The 26,688-nt window shown below is 37.3% G+C and overlaps 1 protein-coding gene and 1 long non-coding RNA gene across 7 annotated transcripts in view; one reads left to right on the top strand and one right to left on the bottom strand.

Annotated features, from left to right (window-relative positions):
* The window catches only part of GREB1L (GREB1 like retinoic acid receptor coactivator), a 269,533-nt gene that overhangs the window by 19,138 nt on the left and 223,707 nt on the right, over positions 1-26,688 (top strand). The gene's annotated exons all lie outside the window — the stretch shown is intronic.
* Positions 706-26,058, bottom strand: LOC118355210 (uncharacterized). Its single transcript, XR_004817230.2, has 4 exons — positions 25,946-26,058; positions 7,088-7,199; positions 5,567-5,651; positions 706-886 (listed from the first exon to the last, which is right to left on the bottom strand). It is a non-coding gene; the product is annotated as an uncharacterized LOC118355210 (long non-coding RNA).

Raw genomic sequence — 26,688 nt, 5'->3', positions numbered from 1 at the left:
CAACTCATCTCTTTACAACTGAACTGTCAGCTAGCACTCCAATATAGAATTTTCTTCAGACAACTTTTTCTGAAACCACTTATAACTTTAAAATTAAGCATCTGATCAAAATGGACTGCTTTGAAATCTAATCTGTAATTCTTTTGTGTAGATAAAGGAATGTTCGTTAGGTAAAATTAAGGGGAGTGATCATAAGAAAAAAGCTTCTTAATAGTTCTACCAGGATCTAATTATGTAGCAGATGGGACCACACAACATAGTGCACTGTCATTTGATGCAATTAGTTTTAGGTCTGCATGCACCAAAGGTGAATGACAGCAAATGGCACAAAATGTTAGTTTGCATTCATATGGGGCACTGCCTATTCATAGATGTTGTTTCCTTTCTCTTTTAGATGTTTTTAATCCACTCCTTGCTCTATTTGATACTAATAGGGCCTCAGAATAGCTTGTTTGGTTTAAATGCATGGGTGGTTTGGAATACGATGTTATGGACGTTAATTGGAATAGCACATTCAGATTTAGAGAATCGGTTAAATCTAGAATAAGCAGAATTAAAAAGTGACAATGACAACAACACCAAGACAAGTTCTACTTTATTTATTCCCCTGCTTTAATCAGACTAGTTCAGGGAACTAGGTCGAGGTAGAGGGGAAGGTCTTATCCTTTTCTCCCCTCCCCCCTTCCCCCTCCTGGTCACCCTTTACCCCCCAACCTCTGACTCTCCTTCAAATCTCACTGAGGAATTATAGTCTCTACAGAGGCTTGGTTGCAGATGCCTGGAAAGTTTACACTGCAGAGAGTTGTTTTGTTTGGCATAGCTAATCAGGAGCCAGGCTGGAATTGCTCATAGCTGTCATTCAGGTTTTGTTTCAAAGTCCAAGGACCTGCTGGGAAAAACAAAAAGCTAATGAAAGCTGACTGTATTTAGGCCTCAAATCTGTGGAATCTGAAATGATGTCCTGACAGTGTATTCTTATTCTTCCACATTCTTGCCGTTACTAAGGTAACAGATTTTTAGAGGCTTTCCATCTTCATTGTCAAGTATTTGCTACACTTATTGTTGTTTTTCAGATTAGAGCAATTCAGATTATCCCCTTTTGAGATGAAGGAAAAGAGAAAATAATGGAAATAAAATGTCTGAATCAATTACCCTGAATGCTAGTAAGATCAGTTTTTTTGGACACCTTTAAAATTTTTAGATTCATAACACATATTAAAATTTAGGACAAGATCTCAATTTCTCCAGGTTTGTGAGGACTGCACTTATAAAAATCACATTCCTATAATATGAAATAGTAAATATTCATGTAATCAATAATGAACACATTTTATAGGAAGGAGTATATAGTGAAATATCCTATCTTTAAGATCTTCATTCTTGAATAACAAACCAAATTATATGAACCATTGATGTGCTTCAGTTCTTATCTGTAAGTGGGAAAATTAAGTAACATGAGAGGATGGATTTTGAAGGTTACATTTACCAAAAAATCAGTCTTTTAATATTTGTTTTCACAAGATGTTTTGCCTTGGGGGGTTAGCACTCATATATATATATGAAATATGAAAATGCTGTTTTTACAACCAGGAGACCATTTGTGGCACATATCACCAATGATTTGGTGAGTGACAAAGCAAAAGATAATTTTTTAGAGGCAAGATGTTCTTTGGGTTGACTTTAGATTTGAGGATTCCCAAGGATCCTCTTCAGTAGTGCTATAACCTTTATGAATCTTCTTATCAAGATGTTGACTCATTGAAAGGTGACACACTTTTTTTAGACTTAAACATCTTTGTCAGGTACTTTCTTCTGTGGCAATAACTACAATATTGAAATGATCTAGTTTTAGTACTGCCCAGATCATGTTCCTTGTTTGGTTTCAGCACACAGAAGCCTACATTCATGGAGATAAAATCTGGCTTAATTTTCTTCCAAGAAATATAAGAGAGTGGGCAGCTGGCTGAATGGAAAGAACCAGTTAAGAGCCTGGAGAAGTATTCAAAGTGTGTCAGGAGGCCCTCATTTTAATTTCTGTATTTTGTTCATGCTATCTTCCCAGCTTGGAATTTTATCTTCTCTCCTTTCTACCTAAATCCTACATTTCTCAAGGTCTAGCTCAGGTCCTTCTTCATTCACTAAGCCCTCCTTAACTTCTATTGCTGCACCAAGAGCAGCATCCTTAGCTGATCACAGTATCTAAAGAATTATGTTTAGATATGGTTTCTACATTTTCAGAAGAAGAGTGACCAGGATGGAGGAGATATGGAAGAAAATTATATAAAGGGAGTAGATATTTGAAAGGGACAAGTTTAATCCAAGAAGATTTAGAGAGAGACAAGATAGCTGTCTTCCAGGGCTGATATGTGCAGCAGGAATTAGATTTGCTTCTCATTACCTTTAAAGCAGTGGTTTTTAAATTTTGCTCTGCAGAGTTGCAGACATCTTGATGTGCCTTGGGCTGCAGAGGGATAGAGCAGGGGGCACTAGGGGACATGCTGAGGGCCCTTTGCAGCTCCCAACAGAAGAGTTCTACTTTTAACTGCGGATACTGCAATATATCCTCAAAGATATATTGCGCTACTTTGAGGTTTTTAAATCATTGCTGTATAGAATGATAAGTAGGGGAGAATTTTTGTTCAAAATAGGATAAAATGTTTTAGCTATGAGAGGCTTCAAAAAATTAAATGGAGTATTATGTGAAATGTGAGTTTTATATTAATCAGAAGCTTAAAGACCCTGGCCAAGGATTTTGGAAGATTTTTGCCTATGGAGAGAGGTTGGGTTGGGTTCCCTCTTCCCTAGATTTCCTTCAGTTCTAAGATTGTGTGGTTGATTTCTTCTTTTATTGTTAGTATCAGAGGATTTGCAACTTAGCTGGTCTCAATTGGGCTTTTGGGTAAACCCTACCTCTCTATTAAACTATAAATCTCCAGAGTAGGAACAGTGTTTTCACTGCTTTTGGATTCTTCAGATCCCAGCATAGATGTAGGGGCTCAGTAAATACCTGTTGATACAAGAAATAACTACAAGAAGCACATGCTTGATTGCCTTATGACCTCTTCCAATCATAAAGTGTGATAAGGGAAGGTATTTGCAGGAACTTTTTTTCCACTATTGCTTTCTGCCCTCCAGGAATAGTAGAAATGACAGAGGAGATTTAAGATAAGCTTTTTTTTTTTCTTTTTTTCTTTTCTTTTTTTTTTTTTTTGGTGGTGACCAGGAGGCCAGAATACTACTGTGTCTAAAAAAGTGAACATGACCTCTCCCTATTCCTCCTCCAATGCCCTGAGGCCTAATAGGTGAAACCTTGAATGTGGAAATCATAACTCTGCAAATTGAGAAACTGAGACACAATAGAAGGGCAAAGTGAGATTCCAGGTATCCCAAGTGCAGATAGGGAAATGCATTATAAGAGAATCACATCATTAGCCTGGGCTTCAGGGGTTTTTTGCTTTATGTTTCATGTAGTTCTGATGTTGTTGAAAACTAGAATTAAAGGGTATGAATTACAGGAACTTTCCAGATGTAAGATCAGAATCTAGCAATTGTGATAGAATTGATAGGGGGAGACAGGTGCCTGATGAGCACAGTGTAATCCGAAACACCCCTTTCACTTATAGGAGACCTTTTCTATTTCTTCTCTTTGTATTGGGTGTAAAGGGCAAAGTGTTTCTCTCAGCTCTGGGTGCATTGCCTTGTGCCTAGAGAGTACTTAGGTGCTTATTTAATTGAGCAGAATTTTATTAATGGAACTTTCAGAGCCAATTACCAGTTCCATTGTTGGTGGTAGTATTCATCATTGCTTGAAGTCTCATACCTCTCCAAACACAGGACCTGAGTTTAGGGACAAATTTTAGGATGTCAGTATCTTACAGTTTGAATGGGGAAATTGGTCACATCTGAAAGCAAACAGGCTTATGAAAGTTCTCTGCCCAAGTAGTTCGTTGTTGATAAATGACAAGGGGAATGCCTGGAGCTGGTAATGATTCCAGCATTAAGGAAGTCTTATTATACCCTTAGGGAGAGGGATGCTTTCATTGGGTGAGTAGTTGGAAATCCCAAGTATGTGTGCTATAATATCTGATTACCTAAGTAATGTCTCCTACAGGCAGATGTAAAAATGGGTATATTTTTATCATATGCCTCAATATTACATTCATCTCTATGGGATGTGAACAGTGACTGACAATCATTTAAATCCTTGCATCCTATTTCAGCTTACTTAATTCTGAAAACGCAATCTAGGATGGTATTCTGATGAGTTGCCCTTTAAGATAGCATTATTGTCCCTGTTGCTATGAATAAAATGTATTATTTACATTTAAGGAATTTGAAATCTAGTGAACTACTTCGCATCCTATTATACATGCCTCTGTTTTAGCAGTTTTGACATTGAAATGTAACTATTTGAAACCTCTGTAACAATCCAAGGGAGGAAGTATATGATCCTTTAGAGTAAGGGATACGTTTTATTTGCTTTGAGGAACTGGTATGCATCCTCTTCTCTGTTGATAACAGAATGTTGTGATAAAAGATCATTGTGTTTCCCTTTTTATTTAGCCTGGTTTCCTAGGTGCTACATTTGATGCTGAGCATGTTTTATTCCTTCTCTCTCTTGGACCTAAACTTTCCTTTACTATTCTATTACACATACATATATCTCTTCTTGTAGCCAGTACATATCCAGTTGGGGGAGAGAGAGGGTACAAATAAATTCAATTTGTTATAACCATTATAAACTATTCCTGAAGGATCAAGACCATGCCCCTTAGCACAATGAGATAGTTCTGTTATAGTACATACCTAAAAATGTTTCTTGAATGAATAAAGCTCAACAGGGATTTAAAAATGTCAGGGAGACTATTTGAGAGGGAAAACTAGAGGGACGCCTGGGTAGCTCTGTGGTTGAGCATCTGTGTTTGGCTCAGGGCATGATCCCAGGGTCCTGGGATCAAGTCCCACTTTGGGCTCCCTGTGAGGAGCCTGCTTCTCCCTCTGCCTATGTCTCTGTCTGTCTCATGAATAAATAAGTAAAATCTTTTTTTTTAAAGGGGGGGAAACTAGAGAGTTATCTTGAAAGAGGAGACATTTATGTTAGACTGAGGAATGAATAGATTTTTGACAGGCAGAGATGGGCTGGTGAATTTTTAAGGGAAGGAAATTGCATGAGCAGAGATGTGGAAACAAAAAACACGATCCACGTCCTTGTAATGGTGAATGTTCCATTTTGGAGAAGCACAGGGAAGGTAAGTGGAGTGTTGAGAGGGAGTCTGGCATGCAACTGCTGCTGGAATGACCATCTTGGCTATTGCTACCTCTTGTCTCTTTATCATCTTGTCTGGAGTGAGGCTCCAGAGTCCACAAGCCCAAGAGTTCCCAGGGCAGGAAAGGGCACACAGCCCATACCCCTCTAGTGTCCTCTCATATCCCGCCCTTGACTCTTAGTCATTTACTCTAATCCTTTACTTAAAACAACTTAGCCGTGATGTTATTTTAACCCTGCTTAAAACCCAAGCAGTCCAAAGGCTGTCATGCAACCTTAATTATTCTTTAGTTTACTCACCAGGAGGCCCTGAACATAAAGCACATTTACATCCATAGGTAGCAGACATCCTCTCACAGATAATGGATTATTTCATTACTTGAGGCTGTATGGGTGAAATTTAGATGTAGTTAAAACAAAAGTTTATATTTACTAAGCATTATGAGCCAAGCAATCTACTAAGAACTTATACTGATTATATCATCTAGTCCTTATTGCCATTCTTAGCATATGCTATAATCTTCATTTCAGAAATGAGAAAGAATGTATAGAAGTTTAGTATCATTTAAGTTCATACAATAGGTGCCAGAGCTGGGATCTGAATCTAGGAAGTTGGACTCCAAAGCCTGAGCTCTCAGCCAACACTTTGTACTGATTTAAAGAAGCACATTAGAGGTACCTGGATGGCACAGAAGGTTAAGCGTCTGATTCTTGATTTCAGTTCAGATCCTGATCTCAGGGTTATGAGATTGAGCCCCACATCAGGCTCTGTGCTCAGCATGGGGTCTGCTTCAGCCTCTTTCTCTCTCTGTCTCTGCCCCCACCCCTCGCTCTCTCTTTCTCAAATAAATCTTTAGAAAGATAAAGAAGCACATTAAGGGGTACCTGGGTGGCTCAGTGGTTGAGCATCTGCCTTTGGTTTAGGTCATGATCCCTGGGTCCTGGGATGGAGTCCCACATCGGGCTCCCCACAGGGAGCCTGCTTCTCTGCCTCTGCCTATGTCTCTGCTTCTCTCTCTTTGTCTCTCATGAATAAGTAAATAAAATCTTTAAAAAAAAAAGAAGCACATTAAGAAAGCATGAGAGATAAAACTATTGTTCTATGTTTGACAGATGATGACAAAAAATTAAAGGGTAGTGTTAATAGGCTTTTATATTTAAGATTTCATGGGCTGAGTGGCCATGGACCCTTTGAGGCCTCTGTCATTTCAATATTTAAATTAAAAATTATCTCTGAATGCCTTTAGATGGGGCATGCACCCTTCTTTTTATGCATATCCCATTATCAGCTCAGAAATTCATGGGCTTGACAAATATGTTACATTAGTTCAGAATGCATTGACTGAATTAGCTCAGAATGCAACCCCAGTTGTGCAGTTCCCTGGTTGAGTCAAGGGTGGGGGAGAGGGATGATGCCAGCCATGCAGGTCACTTTTTATTAGAAAAGGAAAACCTTTCCTAGAAATCCCTGTAGGAAACTCCCCTTAGGTCTAGTTTCCTGAGCTAGAACTGGGTGTTTGGCCATCCTTTACTGCAGAAAATCTAGAAAGATAAGGAACATGAATTTCATGGTGAACTTATTAGATCAATCAAAATGCTCTTTCTGGAGCTGCATGCATTGGCACCCCAAACAAAACTTGGGTCCTATTAGCAAAGAAGAAGGCGAGATGAGTATTTGAAAAGGGGCTCAGAGTATTTGTCATCCTCATATTCTTTAAAATTCTGATGGCTACATACTACCCTTACCCTACCCTGCCCTCACAGTGGAATGATTCATTAGGGTAAGCTAACTGCTGGAATTTCAATAGTTTAATTACTTACTTGCTCACATTGCAATCCAACATGGTGAGTTGCTTCTCCTTGAAGTTGCTCAGGGATCTAGGATCCTTTTATCTTTTGTTGCCCTCTTAGAATTCCAGCCTCCAGGATCCCCCTGGAAGGAGGAGAGTATAGGGAAGGCACACAACATTTAGCTGTCTGGCCATCACGGTGGACACATTCTATTGTGAGAACTAGGAAATGCTGTTTGGCTGTGTCTCTGGGGAGAGGAAGTGGATTTGGTGAGCATCTTGTCAGCTTCTGCCACACTATGGTTGAGTGAAATTTAGTTGTCTTGAAGACAGTTAAATGGATAAAGGGATTCTTTGCAAATGTGAAAAGTGAATTTCACAAGAATTTATAAATAAATGAGACTTACTATCTCTTGTTATTTCTTAAAGATATTTCACTGAATATTTCTCTTTATAGACAGTTAAAACATGGATAGTAAAGTCTCAACTATATTTCCAAAAAGTCTTCCCTGACCCCTCCAGATGACAAGCAGCCCTCTGTGTGTACTGCTCCTTGGCTGTAATACCTGGTTGGCATATATTTAACTTGGCTGTAAACTCTTAGAGGGCACAGACCATGTACAATACATCTTTCAATCACCAGGGCTTAATGCCTATGAGATAACCAATAAACTTGTGGGTTTAAATGACGGATTAAATGGATAAATGCAGGAATGAATGTACTGACAATAGTAAAACTTCAATTCAGACTAAAAGGAGAAAAGGCTAATTTTGAATTCATAAAATTTTTGATTATAGAATTTTCATAAAGATGTTTTTATCTCAGCATAAATGATCATTTTACTAGCTGCTTACAAATAATTAACATGTAGTAATAGCATCTAGTTGTATACAAATGATTATGATGCAAAAGTCTTAAAAATTTTTAAAAATATAACACTGTATATTAACTAATGAATTAAAATAAAAAAATTTTTTTCATAAATAGATTAAGCATACAGTTAAATCTGAGTGGCCTTAAATTTCACATATGTGGAGAATGGGTTAATGAGATTTTTATTTTACTGATAATATTTTTATATTTACTGGGCAGCCCGGGTGGCTCAGAGGTTTAGCGCCTGCCTTCGGCCCAGGACCTGATCCTGGGGACCCCAGAATCGAGTCCGCATTGGGCTCCCTGCATGGAGCCTGCTTCTCCCTCTGCCTGTGTCTCTGCCTCTCTCTCTCTCTCTCATGAATAAATAAAATCTTTAAAAATTTTTGTATATTTACTTTTAATTTTTTATTCATTAATTCAACTGATATTGAGTTCCTATTCCAAGAGAAGGCAGTTATACACATATGAGTCTATAATTATATAATTGTATGATTTTATACATACAATTGGGATGAGGGCTAGAAAGGCAAAGAGTTACAAGAGTGCATAATTTATACTGGAGATGTGAGGAAGTTTTTGAGGATGTACTGTCTGTGTTGAGATGAAAAGGAAGAGTGAGATAAAGGTAGAGAAGAGTTGCAGTAAGAGCACTTCACAGTGTATGAAGGGGTTGAGGAAAAGTGCTTGACATGGGGGAAGAGCTGAGAAAGGGAGCCAGGGCTGTCTGGACTGAGGAGAGGCACAGAGGTAGGAAAGGGTCAGGCCTCTGGACCTCACAGGCTGCATTAAGGCTCTGGACCTTGCTTTAGTTCATCAGCTCATGTGATTTAAAAAAGGAAAAGAGAAAGTGTTGTTTAAGATGGCATCATATAGTAAACCTTTCAGCCAGAAAGCATTTTGGAATAAAATATATGAATACAAGAAGTACAATTTTTAGTTTTATTTTTTATTTATTTATTTTTTAAAGATTTTATTTATTTATTCATGACTCAATCCCGGTCTCCAGGATCACACCCTGGGCTGAAGGCGGCGCTAAACCGCTGGGCCACCGGGGCTGCCCTTAGTTTTAAATTAAGAAAATATCACACTTATGGAGTGCCTGGGTGGTGTAGTTGGTTAAGTTTGGACTTTTGGTTTCTCCGCAGATTGTGATCTCAGGGTTGTGAGATTGAACCCTGCCTAGGGCTCCCCACTCAGCAAGGAGTTTGCTTGGATGTCTCTTTTCCTTTCCCCTTGCCTCCACCCCCAAATAAATCAATAAATTTTTTTTTTAAATACCACACTTGGAACAATGGTGAAAAAAAGTTTTAAACTGTTGATTATGCCTCATGAAGGAAGGGCAGAAACTAAGATTGAAAAAAGGTGATGGGAGATGGATTTAAATAAGGGGGGGGGGCGGGAATGGAGTTCTATCTCAGTCTCACTTTAAAAAAAAGATTTTATTTATTGATGTGTGTGTGTGTGTGTGTGTGTGTGTGTCCGCACAGGTGAGAAAGAGAGAGAAACAGTATGAGAAGGGGGAGGGACAAGCAGACTCCACACTGAGCTCAGAGCCTGTGGCAGGGCTCCATCCCATGACCCTAAGATTATTACCTGAGCCGAAATCAAGAGTCAGATGCTCGGGATCCCTGGGTGGCGCAGCGGTTTGGCGCCTGCCTTTGGCCCAGGGCGCGATCCTGGAGACCCGGGATCGAATCCCACGTCGGGCTCCCGGTGCATGGAGCCTGCTTCTCCCTCTGCCTGTGTCTCTGCCTCTCTCTCTCTCTCTCTCTGTTACTATCATAAGTAAATCAAAATTAAAAAAAAAAAAAAAAAAAAGAGTCAGATGCTTAACCCACTGAGCTACCCATGTGCCCCTCGATCTCACTTTTTAAATCAGAATAATTTCCAGATGACTTAAAGATATCAAAATAATAATAGCTAACATTTATTTAGCTTGTATTATGTGTCAAGACCTGATTTATCATGTTTACATATTTTACTCATTCCATCCTTGGAGCAGCCCTATAAATAGGAGCTATTCCCACCCCACCGCCTAACACACATCCAATTTTAAGGCAGTGGACACTTTGCTACAGGCAGCATATACCTCAGCATTCTGACTCCAGAGTTTGTATTGTTGTTCTTATTACTCTTCTTTTCTCTTCTTTTTTAAGATTTTATTTATTTGAAAGAAAGAGCAAGAGCACGAGTGAGGGGTGGGGCAGAAGGAGAGGGAGAAGCAGATTCTCCACTGAGCAGGGAGCCCAACATGAGGCTAGAACCTAGGACCCTGGGATCATGACCTGAACTGAAGGCAGACACTTAACCCACTGAACCACCCAGGCACTCCTGGAGTTTGTGTTCTTATCTATCACACACATATTCTCTCTAAAAGCTCTAGGAAAAAACAACAGGAGATATTTAATGATATGAATATAGGGAAGATCATTCTAAACATCATTATAAAGGCAAAAACAAAAAATTGATAGATTTGACCACATGAATATATTTATTTAAACTTCTACATTTTTTAAATAGCCAAAACAAAAAATATAAACAAGAAGAAAGAATATTGGCATTGTATGTAAAAGAGTGCTAATATTCTTTGTATATAAAACATTCTTATAATCAATGAAAAAGAACAAATCCACCAAAAGAAAATGGTGCAGAAATCAACAAACTGGTCCTGGACTAAATAAAGCCAATCCACCATGTGTATTGAAAATAAAGTTTTATTGGAGTTTCCATATTGTCTGTAACTGCTTTTAAGCTACAACTCAGAATTGAATAATTGTGACATCAAAGCTTGCAGTGTTTACTATATGATCCTTTACAGAAAAATTTCCCTGACCTCTGATGTGGAGAAATATCTACTTTTGGTGTTTTGAAAATAGTATAGAGTCTTTTTCCTTTGGAAGTCTGGATGGTCCTGCTTGGCGGCCAAAGAATGAAGTAGTTGGTCTCTTAAGGTCCCTCCCTCACCCTCATCCGGTTTCATCATGAACTCATCTTGGGTTTAATTATTACATGTGAATGCCTGTGGGCATCTCTTCTTATATATTTATTCCTATTGGATCTCTGCTCCTACCTTTCTACTCTTTCTACAATACCACTTCTTCTATGGTAAACAAACCCTAGAGTCTAGACTTCTCAGTGTTTTCAAGACATGTTCTCTGGCTTTTATCAATACTTGACTGTCCAACCATCCACTTTTCTCTGCTCTTACATCTAGGTTGTTGACCTTTGCTAGAGAAACACACAACAAGGGCAATTGATAACAACTACATTTATGGTTTCTCATCTCTGCTAGGAAATCTGACCTGAAATCCTACATGATCCCAAATCAGCTCCTCCCCAATTACATTGAACAGCTGGCCTGCCTAAAGTTAATTCTCTTATTTTTCTATTCCCTTTTCAGCTTTCCTAAAATGAACTTGCCTTCTACTTCACAGATGAAAATGAGGTCTTCCTGCAGCAAATACTGGGTCCTGACTCTTCTGATTCCTCAGAGTGAGGAGGGAGGACATCTGTGATACCTTCTTCCCGTGTTATCTTCAACATTTTGCTTCTAAACTCTTTTCTTTCCTATAGTTTATAAATTAATCTCTGTTTCTTCTACAAAAAAGTGAAAGAAGGAAGGAAGGGAAAGAGGCAAGAAGGAAGAGAAAATGAAGAGATTAAGAAAGAGAAAGACAAAATAAAGACCGAGAGGGGAGTTGGAAAGAGGGAGAAAGAAGGAAGGAGGGACGCCTGGGTGGCTCAGTGGTTGAGCATCTGCCTTTGGCTCAGGTGGTGATCCCGGGGTTCTGGGATTGAGTCCTGCATTGGGCTCCCTGCAGGAAGCCTGCTTCTCCCTCTGCCTATTTCTCTGCCTCTCTCTGCGTCTCTCATGAATAAATAGATAAAATCTTTAAAAAAAAAAAAAAAAGGAAGGAAGGAAGGAAGGAAGGAAGGAAGGAAGGAAGGAAGAAAGGAAAGGCAGAAAGCTTTTTGATATTTTTTGGGGTCTCATGCTCCTCATCAATTGTCCTTGGATATCTCTCTTTCCCTTCACAGCCCAGCTTTTGAACACACATTCTCTACTTGTTACTGTTTCCCCACACAGCATCATATGATTTAGTCCCCCCATTAGGGGGCTCATGAAAGTGCCCCCTCCAAGTTTTCCCCTTCCATTCCTGTCCTGTTGGATTCATTTGAACTTATGATACAGTTGACTGATTTCCTCCTCCTCCTCCTCCTTCTTTTAATTCTTCTTCAGAAAGTGAGATAAAGGGGAGAGTGGAGGGGCAGAGTGAATGAGAGAATCTCAAGCAGACTCTCCACTGAGTGTGGAGACCCATGGGGGACTTAGTCTCACGGCCCTGAGAACATGACCTGAGCTGAAATCAAGAGTTGGTTGCTTAACTGACTGAGCCATATAAGCACCCCTTAATTCATTCTTAAAACCTACTTTACTTTCTTTTGGCTTTTCTCTTTCTTTTTCCTCAAGTACTCTGCATGCTGCTACTCATTTTCCCACCTCTTAAATAGAATTCCATCCTTAGTCTTCCATTACATATTCTTCCTAGGCAATCTCATTATCCCTATACTAATGACTCCCAATATCTATCCCCAGCCTAGACCTTTTTGTAGAGCTCTCTGTCAAGTGCTTACTAGGGTACCCACTTTCTTTTCTTTTTTTTTTAATATTTTATATTTATTTATATAGTTACACACAGAGAGAGAGAGAGAGAGAGAGAGAGAGAGAGAGAGGCAGAGGCATAGGCAGAGGGAGAAGCAGGCTCCATGCACCGGGAGCCCGATGTGGGATTCGATCCAGGGTCTCCAGGATCGCGCCCTGGGCCAAAGGCAGGCGCTAAACCGCTGCGCCACCCAGGGATCCCGGGTACCCACTTTCTTAGATGTCCTAATGTCACCTCAAACTGAACATGGCAAAATTCAGCTCCCATGACCCCCTCTCATGCTATGCTATACCGTACCATGCTGTACCTGTCATAACTGCATAAACCACTGCACCATACTACACTGTGACTTGTCTGTCTGCTCAATTCCATTTGAAGCTTCTTAAGAGCAGGGACCACGTGTTTCATCTCTGTATCTTCAATATTCAGCACGTTGAAGTTGTTGAATAAATGTGTGAGACCATGGAAGTAATGAAGATAAGTGAAAACAAGAAAGGATGGAACTTATTTTGGATTCAAGGGTTCCCAGCAGAAATAAAAAATAATCAGTAGATGGTTTTCTGAAATGAAACGAGTCTGGGAAATTGGCTGGATGATGAAGTATCAAAAACATTCTCCTTACTCTAGAGCCTGTCAATAAAATACGACAAAAACTCATGAGACTTGTTGAAACTGACAAAGTAGGTGTGATAGGTGACTTTTTATTTAGTATTTAAGCCATTTAGGCTTGTAGATTGTAGGATACTAAGGCTACAACAGCATTCTCCTCAAAATATGAAGTTTAGTATAAACACTAGAAATTTTACACTTAGCATTGAGCAGTTTCACCTAGTACCTGAATTCTTGGTACTTGGTGGCACTGAGAACACTTAGTATAAAATGTTCTAGGTATAGAGTGTTCTGATATCAAGAGTTCTCAGAGTATGTAAGTCAGAATAGTAATCTTCAAGCAATTCATTACACCAACTTCAAAAATATACAAGAGAGAGAACACTAGTCACATTATATTATAGAGAAATTATCATCCTCAGAGCCCAGATTTGAATTAATAAAGTGGCAATCAGATGTCATAAGGAAAGGAATGCCACACTTAGACCAGAAACTGATCAATTATATAGTTTAAAACTCAAATTATCTTAACACTAATAATAATGTTTTATTTTTTAAAAAGTCAAGACTTTAAGAAATTTTAAATTAATAAACATGAATTTTAGTCACATTAGAATAGTACTACTTTCCACACAACTGAACACATGTCCTATAAAGTAATTTTATGTATCTAAATATTTGTCAGAAATTATCTTCTGGGCACCTGGGTGGCTCAGTGATTGAACGTCTGCCTTAGGCTCAGGTCATGATCCCAGGGTCCAGGGATCGAGTCCCACATCGGGCTCCCTGCAGGGAGCCTTGCTTCTCCCTCTGCCTGTGTCTCTGCCTTTCTCTGTGTGTCTCTCATGAATAAATAAATACATAAAATCTTAAAGAAATTATCTTCTGACAAATATTTTATTATAAAAATCATTCAAGATTTAAATCCTCCTTTGGTGAAAAAGTATCATTAAGATATTACCAAATCCAATGTTTAATTAAAGTAATAGAACATAGTTTCCTCATCACTTCAAACGCTTTCCTTGTTTAAATAAAATATAATATTTTAGAGAATTTGAGAAGTAGAGAAAAAGGAAGGCTATAATTCCAATGACTTCACACAGATTTTTACAGAAATATTTTTTGTAATTGTAATTATATATGTAATTTTGTATTCTTTTAAAATTAGTACTTCTCTAAATATTCTGTGATATTACTAAAATTATGACCATAATTTTTAAAGCAGCCTATCATCTAATGCTATACTATAACTTATTTAACCACTTACCCACAGGATAATTTAGATGAGATACAATTTTTTGCTTGGTGCTTACAGACCTTCCCTACCATACTTTGCATTTTTTTCTTATGGTAGATTTCTAAAAGTAAAATTGCTCAGTTAAAAGTTATAGTTTTAGAGACATAACAGCATAAGATCTCCCAAAAGATTCTTTCAATTTATAGCAACCCCTGTAATGTAAGAATACCAATTTCATTGCTAATGTAGCAGTATTTTTAAGAGAATCTTTATTGGTTATTTTGTTTTGTTTTGTTTTAGGTAATAGATGATTTTTTATTTTTTTATTTTTTAAATGTTTATTTATTTATGATAGTCACAGAGAGAGAGAGAGAGAGGCAGAGACATAGGCAGAGGGAGAAGCAGGCTCCATGCACCGGGAGCCCGACGTGGGATTCGATCCCGGGTCTCCAGGATCGCACCCTGGGCCAAAGGCAGGCGCCAAACCGCTGCGCCACCCAGGGATCCCGGTAATAGATGATTTTTTAGAGCAGTTTCAGGTTTATAGTAAAATGGAGCAGGAAGTACCAAAGGTTCACAGATACTCCTCTGTACTCTTCCCCATAGCTTCCCCTATTATTAGCCTCTTGTGTTAGTGTAGTACATTTGTTACAATTGAATAAATACTGATATTTTATTATTAACTAAAGTTCACAGTTTATGTTATGATTCACTGTGTCTTACAGTTCTATGGATTTTAACAAATGTATAATGTCATGTATCTATCATTACCATATTGTACAAAATGTTTGCCCTAAAAATCTCCACTTATCATCCTTCCTTCCCACAAGCCACTGGCAACCACTGATCTTTTTTACTTTCTGTAGTTTTGCCTTTTCTCAAATGTTAGATAGTTGGAATCATATGTTTTCAAACTGACCTTTTTCATTTAGCAATATGCATTTATGCTTCCTCCATGCCTTGATAGCTTGAATAATATAGTCCATTGTATGGATGTACCATACAGCTTACGCATTCAGCTTTTGGAGAACAACTTGGATAGTTTTGGCAATTATGAATAAAACTTCTATAAACATTTGTGTGCAGGTTTTTTGTGTAGACACAAATTCTCAACTCACTTGGGTAAATTGTATGTTTTTATATCTACTTGTTATTTTATGCATGTATCCTCTTATATCTCTGAATATATTTATAAAATAAGTGTTCAATCATTTTTTTCTCCCTGCAGAATCTGCCCCAGGTTGCTTTTTGTTTGCTTATTTTGATCCCTGTATTCCGTGTTTGAGGTGTTCTGCAGTTGTTTGGTGTTCCTGGCTATCTGCTCTTATTTAAGAACAATACCCCCTAAAGCTGATAAGAAGCTGTGATCCCATGGTGAGTCTTGCTACCTATGGGCCATTTCACTAAGAAAAGATCACTGTTATATGTTAAGTCTTTCCTCTTAGACTGGTTAGATTCTCCAGAGTGAAATCTTCTGACCTCCTGCCTTCTTTCTGGAAGCTGAGTTAGAGAAGTTTAGAAGTGAATGGAGTCTGTTTTCATTATATAAAATGTTCACCTAATCTCTCTGTTTACAGAATGGTACCTACCCACTTTCAACTGTGCTTGCCTAGCTTTCTGCAGAATCAGGAAGATATAGTTGCCTACTTGGACTTGGGGAAAGGATCTGGGGATTTATCTGTTTCTTAAAAGAGAATTCCAGTTAATCCTTCTGTTTCTAACCTCACCTTTATCCTCATACCTGAAACCTAACGTGGCAGTGCCTTTGGGAGAGATATGTGGTTTACTGTGTAAACTGGTTGTTTCTAAGCTTAACTTGAGATTCAACTTTCTAATGCTGTGAGGTCATCTGCTTATCCATCTGCTTAAAAATTTTGTTGCTGATCCCTGGCTTCTGTTCTCTCTTGTCCTTACAAATTCATGCCTTTAAAAAACCCTGTACTACATTTTTAGTTGTGTTTTGGTAGAAAGTGAAAATAATACATCTGCACAATCTGCCATAGTTATGTGAAATTCTTATATATCCTGTTTAAAACAGAAATCAAAACCAAAACCCTTCTCTGTAGGCAGTAGATGCTAAGTGGTTAAAATTTTCAGGAAAAACACTTTTTAAAAATTTAGTTAATATTATCTGTAAATGGACCATTGCATAAAGTTTTGGTGCATGTCCATTCTGACTTTTCTGTGTGAATATATGGACATCTGATTTATTTTTATTATTTTTTCATTTGTGTCAAATTGTGTTTATAGAGCTAGCAGATCAGTAGGGAAGGGAGGGGGAGATGAAAGTGGAGACTGGCTGCAAGCAAATATGAGGGAACTTTTGGGGGTAATGGAGATGTCCCAAATCTGGATTTTGATGATGAGCGCTTTAGCTCTGCAAATTTACTGAAAACTATTGATGGGTATATTTTTTGGTATATAAATTATAAAAATAAATTTGCTTTAAAAATTCCACACTGACTAGTAAAAACAAAAACATAATTTTATCATACCATCTTTGTTGACTTAAAAATTTATTATGGACACCTTTCATGTTAACAAATTTATACCTATCAAGTAAAATCGTAAGCGTATAATTAGCAAAATATATTTCTCCCAGCTCCTTTCCCTTGCAAAATATCATAGAAGTTCTCACTTTCATAATGCATTTTATGTGTGCTTTTTTACATTCTTGTTCAATATGTTTATATATTGATGTACAGTTGTAATTATTACATACAGTTTAGCTCTGTAATTATAAAACAGTATTCTAACAATTTTTCCATTGTTGACAGTTCCATAATATTTCATAGGGTACATGTGTCATGCACTAATTACCATATCCTCATGTTCGAGCACTTAGGTTGTTTCCGGATTTCTGTTGTTAAAAATGATGATGTAATAATGATAACTTAATGCATATTCTTTTCCCCCTTTTCTTTCTTTCTTTCTTTTTCTTTCTTTCTTTCTTTCTTTCTTTCTTTCTTTCTTTCTTTCTTTCCTTAGGATAAAGTCCTAGGAAATCTTTACTACTCTTGAACTAAAACACAAATAAATTCAGAATTAAATAAAAAGTTGGCTTCTATATAATTCCTTTTATATGTATTTCAGAAGATTTACTATATGGAGAACCTATCATTTGTTACTGTTACCTTTTAAATTGTTCTGTATTCTAGCCTCTGATATTTTGCTGAACATACTTTTTTTTTTTTTAAATCAAATATGCTTAATCGAAGTGAATACAGGCAGGAATTTTGTGGAAAAAAAACAACAACACAATATTGTTTTCTCTTTTGGAAAGGCAGCAACAGCCTCACAGTGTTTTCATCCTATTTAAACTTTACAAATGGAGGACTTTACAGTACAAACTTGACAGAACCTACCTTGAGTTGGGTAACCTCAGATTTCTAATGCCTATTCATCTTAAATAATTGCCTATCACTGATTTGCAGCTGTGCTTTACTGGGTACATGCTAAGAAGCCTTCTTTTAAATTAAAATGTTAGTTTGAAATTTTTAAAGTAACGTTAATTTACTTATTTATCACATGGCCAAGTAGGAAAATGACTAGGAATTCTGGAGAAGGCTCCAAGAATTCTCAGAATCTGCAGATACCCATATTCAGGTCACAGGGGACAGGCACTCTAGGGATTTTTGTTCTTCTGAAATAACCCGCCACCCACAGACTGAATTAACTGGCTTTAGGACACTGTGCTCAATGGATGAGTTAGATGGTAGGATTTCAGGAAGCCCAAGGTCAAGTTAGTTCCTAAGGAACAATGCATGCTTTTTATAACCTTCCCTGCACTTCCTTCTGCTATAACTGGGGCATGACAGCTAAGAACTTGTCACCAACACTTTCAAAGATAATCTTAAAAGATTATCCAAATATTAAAGCTAGCCTTCTCCTTGGCAAATACTCCCCTTTCCCTTCTTCAGTCCCTGGGTGGCCAGCAAAACTCAACATCCGAGGCAGGGGTATTCCATTTCCTATCCCTTTGTGTGTGTGGTGCCTATCAGCCCCTCACCCCCCTACTCCATTTTATACCCTAATTGGTTCAAAGCCTTGTTTGTTTATTTGTTTGTTTGTTTGTTTGTTTTAAAAAAACAGCTTTATTGAGGTATAATTTACATACCATGAAATTCACTTATTTAAAATGTACAATCCCGTGTTTTTAGTATTTCTGCAGAGTTGTACAATTATTACCACAGTCAATTTTAGAACATTTTCATCACCCCATCAAAGAAACACATATTCATTATCAGCTGCATTCTACCCCCCAAATCTCCTAGCCCCTAGGTAATCACTAATCTATTTTTTATCACTATAGATTTGCCTAGTCTAGACATTTTAGGTAAATGGAATCATATGTGACCTTTGGTGACTGGCTCTTTCCCCTGAACATAGTGTTTTCAAGGTTCATCTGTGTTGTAGCACACATTGGTACTTCATTTTTTTATTGCTAAATACTATTATTTTGTATGGATATACCATCATTTCTTTATCCATTCATCAGTTAATGGGAATTTTTGAATTGTTTCCTCTTTTAGCTATTATAAGTAATGCTTAATGCTCCTATAAACATTTATGTACAAATTTTGTGTGAATATATGTTTTCATTTTTCTTGGTGTATACATAGGACTGTATTTGCTGGGTCATATAGTAACTCTATGTTTAATATTTTAAGGAACTGCCAAACTATTTTCCAAAGTAGCTATATCATTTTATGTTTCCATCAACAATATATGAGGGTTGCAATTTTCAACATTTGTTATTATCTGTCTTTTCAATTTCAGCTATACAAAAGAATATGAAGTATCTCGTTGTGGTTTTGATTTTCATTACCCTAATGGCTAATGATGTTGAGCATCTTGTATGTCTCTCTTGGAGAAATATCTGTTGAAATCTTTGCCCATTTTTTGATTGGGCTATTTATTTGTCTTTTTATTGTTGAATTGTAAGAAACTTTACATATTCTGAATACAAGGCCTTTAACACATACGTGATTTACAAAAGTGTTCTCCCATTCTGTGGGCTATCTTTTCATTTTCTTGATGGTGTCCTTTGAAGCATAAAGGTTTTTAATTTTGATGGTTTCAGGTTTATCTGTTCATGATTGTATTACTTGTGTTTTTGGGTTCATGACTCAGAAAGCATTGTCCAATCCAAGTCACAGAGATTGCACTATGTTTGCTTTTAAGAGTTTTATAGTTTAAGCTTTTACATTTAGGTATATGATCCATTTTGCGTTAATTTTTATGTATAATATAATGTAGAGGTTCGACTTCATTCTTTGTATGTGGATATGTGGTTGTGTTGGCACCATGTGTTGAAAAGATTCTTCTTTTTCAATTGAATTACCTAGATACCATTACCAAAAATCAATTAACCATAAAGGAAAGTTTCTTTTTCTGAACCTTCAATTGTATTAACTGATTGATCTATATATCTGCATTTATGCCACTAGAACACAGTCATGATTACTATAGCTTTGGATTATGTTTTGAAATTGGAAGTACAAGTCTTCCAATTTTGATCTTTTTAAAGATTGTTTTGGCTATTTTTGGTCCCTTGAATGTCTGTATTAATTTTAGGATCAGTGTGTCACTTTCTGTTGAAAAGCCAGATGGAGTTTTCATAGGGATTGCATTGAGTTTGGAGATCTCAATTTGTGTGATTACTTTGAGCATCCAAATGGTACCTTATGATTCTGCCTTTCTTGTTTTTCTCCCAGAAGACAGTGTTATTATTGCCCTTAGTCCTAAAGAAAAAGAAGAATCTATTCATATAAATATTAGTGATTAAATGTGTTTTTTTCTGCCTCAGCTTATTCTTATGTGGAATGAGGTTAATAAGTGTACTTATAAGAATGTTGTGAACATTAAAAGGGAGAATCCATCTGAAGCACCCAGCAAGCACTCAATAAATATTACTCACAATAATAACAATTATACTCCTAGGTATCTTTGCATCAAGATTGATTCTTGACATCCTTCATTGATCTCATCTCCCACTACTCTCTCAGGTATGAGTTACACTCAGGAAAATCCACATCCTTCTGATTCTCAAAAAGCCAGTGTTCTTCCAATTACATTGACAGATATTTGATAGATTAAAACATAGAAAAATAAGAGGAATATTTGCAATATATAGGAAAAAGGACATTTTGTATTAAATTTATTTTTTTAAAAATTTTTAATTTATTTATGATAGTCACAGAGAGAGAGAGAGAGAGAGAGAGAGAGAGAGAGAGAGAGGCAGAGACATAGGCAGAGGGAGAAGCAGGCTCCATGCACCGGGAGCCCGACGTGGGATTCCATCCCGGGTCTCCAGGATCGCGCCCTGGGCCAAAGGCAGGCGCCAAACCACTGCGCCACCCAGGGATCCCACATTTTGTATTAAAAAAGCTTAAATGGTAAAAGTATAATTTCTAGGCACAAAGATGAAGAAACAGCTGATTTTTTTTTTTTAATTCTTGAGAGGAACGCCTGGGTGGCTCAGTGGTTGAGCATCTGCCTTTGGCCCAGGGCATGATCCCAGGGTCCAGGGATGGAGTCCTGCATCAGGTTCCCCACTGGGAGCCTGCTTCTTCCTCTGCCTATGTCTCTATCTCTTTCTCTGTGTCTCTCATGAATAAATGAGTCAAATCTCAAAACAATTCTTAAGAAATTCAGTAGATATTCATTCTTGGTAGACCAGGATGCCCATAATTTGGAACCTATTAGCAGCTAATTGTGCAGGAGACCCTGGGAAATCTGCTGAGATGAAGTGTCGGGTAGAGGAGATTATGTGGTGTAAGTTTATTTTGTTGTAACCTGTATGTCCACATGTCCTTCAGCTTGCAGAAGAGTTCCCTCCCTTTGATACTTTGGTCCAGTCCAAGAATCTGATAATTGTAGGTAATACTTACATACTGACATATTCTCTTCTGGCTTGTCACCTCTCACTCTGTATATTCTATATAATATATAGTTCTAGGCTTTTGTACCTCTGATCAACCTAAAGAAGTTGATGTTAATATTTTATAATTAAAGGATCTTGTTAATATTATAGATATAAACTGAAAATTTCTTTGAGTGGACTGTCCTTTTCCTAACATTGGAATCTGATTTCTTACATTCACTTATTGAGTTAACAACCACAAAATACCACATAATCCAGTGCTGAATGAATGGATTTCCTTAGCAGTTTACAACTTTTATGAATGATGTAATAGTTTTTAGTACTATTGCCACAAACTTTGACAAGGATATTCGTAGGCAAGAAACTAAATGAGTTGTATGTGTGTGTGTGTTTAAGCTCATGCTCATTTTTTCATTCTCTACTTAATCTTACTAGTTGTTGTCTTATCCATCTTCTTAAGCATCTCTCAATGCATTCTATTCCATAAAACCTATCTAGATCCTCCCAACTAGATATGAGATTATCTCCTTTAAATTTCTGTATAAATAGAGGTTTATAAACATGTCACAGCATCTACTAGATGTCACTTTGTGTAATAGTTATTTGTTTACTTACATAATTGCCCTGCTAGGTTGTATTCCCCCAGAGCCCAGGCTTAAGTGTGTGTTATTAATCTTGGTATAACTTCACCTCCTAATACAATTCTTTGAATACAGTGGTTGCTTAAATATGTTTGTTAAAGTACATTTCTGGATCAAGATGGAAGGACCTTGGCCAGCCACCAACTTAAACAGGCAGCCATTTTGTGTTCTTGACTGAGGTAGCTCATCAAGAATCTCCAACAGAAGCTTACGGTGCCTGGATGCCTAACCTGGACACTAGCTCTGTACCTGAGCACTTGGGTTTATAATTCATGTAAAACACACTGGTAACAGTCCTTTTACAAATAAGGAGGTAATGTTGATAAATCTACACTATTGATAAAAGAACAAACCAACTAGAATTTCTCAAAATGTTGTTCTTAGAGTTCATGCAGTAGGAGCACTTATTTAAATATTTTTCTTTTGATACTTTTAGCCCACTTGCCTGAAGTTAATTTCTAGCTATAGCATCTCATTAATAGAGCAAGTGTAAACTTAGAGAATTGTTGGAACCTATATTAAATTACTCAGCCATTAGAAACGACAAATACCCATTTGCTTCGACGTGGATGGAACTGGAGGGTATTATGCTGAGTGAAATAAGTTAATTGGAGAAAGACAAACATTATATGGTCTCATTCATTTGGGAAATATAAAAAATAGTGAAAGGGAATAAAGGGGAAAGGAGAAAAAATAAGTGGGAAATATCAGAAAGGGAGACAGAACATGGAAGACTCCTAACTCTGGGAAACAAACTAGGGGTGGTGGAAGGGGAGGAGGGCAGGGGGTAGGGGTGACTGGGTGGCGGGCACTGAGGTGGGCACTTGACAGGATGAGCACTGGGTGTTATTCTGTATGTTGGCAAATTGAACACCAATAAAAAATTAATTTATTTTAAAAAATCCATGCTATAGCAAAGTTATCATCTAGCATAATTCTAGTGGGCAAAATTACAGCTAATACATGTATGTAAAGATCACTGTGGTTTTTTAAAAAAGATTTTATTTATTTATCTGAGAAAGAGAGAGAGAGAGACAGTGCGTGTGCATGCACATGCACAGGGGAGGGGCAGAGAAAAAAGGAGAAGCAGACTCTCCTGCTGAGGAGGAAGTCCGACTCAGGGCACCATCACAGGACTCCAGGATCATGACCCAAGCCTAAGGCAGATGCTTAACCAATTGAGCCACCCAGGTGCCCAGTAGATCACTATGTTTGTCCTGAGATAAAATAGGTTGTATATGGCTGAGTGTTGCCTTCAGTGTTCAGATTATCTAAAATTCATCATATTGGGTAGGGGAGACCAACTTACCCTAAAAGCCTAGAAAGATGGAGTTTAATAGAGCAGTGCTTCTCAAACTATCTGTGGTGAAGCACTAGTTTATTTTGTTTTCAAGTTGGGTAGATTAATAATTTTATAAAATACAATAAGCATAAATAACTAGAAAATGAAATTTAAAAGATATGCAAAACACAACCCCCAATTTTTAAATATTGGATTCAAAAGACATAAAATTACTCTGTTAATTGTGGTTCTGTACTTACCTGATCAGTCCATGGGCCACACTTTGAATAGCACTGGTGTGGAGGATGGACTGTCCTGATATGCCTGCACAGGGGTTTGAATTGCCTGTCCATGGAGTTGATTTGGAGGTCTGTTTGACCAAAATGAGCCTGGCTGGCTAGGTCAGTGGAATATGTAACTCTCGCTTCCAGAGTTGTGAGTTTGAGACCCATGTTAAGTGTAGAGATTACTTAAAAATAAAATCTAGGGGCACCTGGCTGGTTTAGTTGGAGGAGCATGTGTTTCTTGATCTCAGAGTTGTAAGTTTGAGCCCTATGTTAGGTGTAGAGATTATTTAAAAATAAAAAAATCTTTAAAAATGAAATAAAATAAAATAAGGTGGTTCTCTAAGATCAATTATATGAAATGTTTTTATTGTGGGTTTTATGTTTGAGAAATAGAATGGTAATTAGTCATACATACTATTTTTTCCCACAGCAGAATGTAGAACAAGAACTTGTACGCATTGTTCTAAAGAACTGCATACTCCACGCACTATTGGAACTTTATCAATGTTAAATAGTAACTTTTTGGGGAAGAGGAGAAGTCTTTCATTAAAACAGAGTATAATGTTCATTGCCAGTTGAAACACACATGCCCTAATAAATGAGCCAAATATTTGCAGTTGTCTGTTACTATGCATTCATATTCAACCCTATCATCCATTCTTCACTTAAATCATCCATCCTACATGTTATTAAAAATGAACTTTAATTTAAATTGTAAACCCAGAATTTTTTTGTTCTCTGTAGCATCCAAGTATCTTTTGATTCATTCTCACTTTTAACAAGAAAAGTCCTGCCCTTGAATATATTTCTATACCAAGCATGAGATTTAAGTTACTGTCTTTTCATTTGGGTACAATTGTTAGTCCAGGGAAATGGAAGAAGAGTCCATAATAGGCTTTGGCAGCCTTATGATAAGAAAAAAAGAATATTAAAATCAATTTAAGTCTATTTGTATGAAATAAATTAGCTATTTCAACTTCTTGAAAGTCAGTTTCATATTGTTACTTTTTTTCATAGACATTTTGGATTGTGTTAGTTGAAAATAGCCCAAAAGAATTTTTTTCTCCCAGGTGAGCAAGAAGACTATTAAAAAAAAAGGTTATGGTCTTTCTTCCATTTGGGGGAAATGGGTGTATGTCTGTCTGTGGAGGAAAGTTCTAGAAGTTATTCATTTCTTCAGTGAACATATTTGTGCTGCTGTGAGGTTGTGGCCAGACTGCTGCTTTTGCACCAAGTACCACTCCTCTGAGCTAACCAGTCACCACTGCATATTAATGAGTGATGGTAAGTTCAGTTTTGGAGAATGCCAGTGGGATTATTTCTTCCTTTGTAACAGCAAATAAAAACGAAAAGACTGGGGGTGCCTTGCTCAGTTGGTTGAGTGTCAAACTCTTGGTTTCAGCTCGGGTCACGATCTGAGGCTTGAGAGATGGAGCCCTGAGTCGGGCTCCATGCTGAGTATGGAGTCGGCTTGGATTCTCTCTCCCTCTGCTCCTCCCCCTGCTTGCTCTCTCTCTCTCTCAAATTAATAAAATAAAATCTTTAAAAAAATGAAAAAGCTACATTTCATATTAGTTGGAATAATTGTTGTTTTCATAGTTTGTCCCTTAGCATACATTAGGAGATTTTTGAGAACTGAGCTAAAAATATCCCTTTTATATAAGACTAAGAACTTTAATATAGGTTCATTTTTTAGATAATCTCTGAGGACTGTGGGAAGTTATATTTAAGAAAAGCAGCTGGAAGTTATATTTAAGAAAAGCAGCTTTCCTGTACTTCCTGGCATACTCTGGGTGACTTTTTACCTATCTTGACATTAGCAAAGAGAATCACATTATAAAACAGAACTTTGTCCTGTAGTACTTAAGATCCAGCTTTTTGGCCAGCGAATTATTATAGCACTTATATAAATGGACAATAATAAGCCCTATACAGTTTTAAAAAACACAGTCAAAAATAGCAGAGGGGGAAAACTTGCAGAAAGATGCAGAAATGTTCTGTTAAACTTTGTAGTATATACTCTGGGAGATTGAAAAAGTATAATGCTAATGAGATGACAATGAAATGTCTGCTGCAAGGCATTGTTACATTTGTAAATAACACTTGAGGCAGTGCTTTACAGCAACCTATGTGAGGTAGATAGTACTATCCCACTTTCAAATGAGGACATTGAGAGCCAACCTCTGCTTACCTGTAACAGAACAATGATCATTATGGCAACCTGGCCTTTGATGAAAACACACATACCCATGGTATGTTTCCATGAAAACACACATGCATGGATCATGTGTGTCCCGGAACTGCTGTAATGACAATGGTGAGGGCCATGCAGTAGCATGAGAACACCAAGCCAGAGATACAACAGAAAAGGGACTCGCTTCTCAAATAGAAGGTACTCACTCCCACCTTGTCATTCTTCCTCCTTCAGGGGGCAACGGGTGTGGGTCCCTTTCTTCTCAGACTTCCCATTTCCAAGTCTATTCCTGGCAGGGAGTTTGAGGACAGTCCCTTATTAAGAGGCTTGCTGTGGCTTTAGAAATTACTCATGTGATCACTTAGTAACTCACTGTAATTGATCTGGATACATTTAGTTTACGGTGACTTCTTGACTGAGGAATTGAAACAAGTGGCGTAGAATTTTGTAAGGCTGCCATACTTTTTTCCTTTCTTGTTCACTCTCTCAGGTCTGAGGAGAAGATGATGAAGATGGGGCATCACACCTTTAGGTTAGAGGTTGAGCTACCCATCTGTATGTTGAGGAGACTCTGATGAACTGAAATGAAAGTGCCATTTCTTTTACCTTCACTTACCCTAACTATAATGGTAAAGATTCACCAGAGGGAGCTTCAACAAAATATACTTTTTACTGTTGTTACTTTTTAGTCATGGCCTTAATTCACGTAACAATTTTAAAAATTTGAATACAATGTAAATTACCATTTTGCTGATACTAGTTTAGATAATTATTTTGTGCAGATTAATTCTAGTTTACCTTGCATTCAGTCTTGTCCTTGGTTTAGCATAGGGAGGGAAACAGTCCATGTTTATCTGGATAATGAAAGTATAGTCACTGTGATAACCTGGATTATTTTCTGCTTTATCTTAGCAATTAAATCAAAATTGTATATATTTGTCCACAGGTGATAGTT

The sequence above is a fragment of the Canis lupus genome, chromosome 7 (genome assembly GCF_003254725.2).
Source record: "Canis lupus dingo isolate Sandy chromosome 7, ASM325472v2, whole genome shotgun sequence".
Classification (NCBI taxonomy): domain Eukaryota; kingdom Metazoa; phylum Chordata; class Mammalia; order Carnivora; family Canidae; genus Canis; species Canis lupus.
Note: the sequence above shows the minus strand (reverse complement) of the source record. Positions and strands in the feature narration are given on the sequence as shown.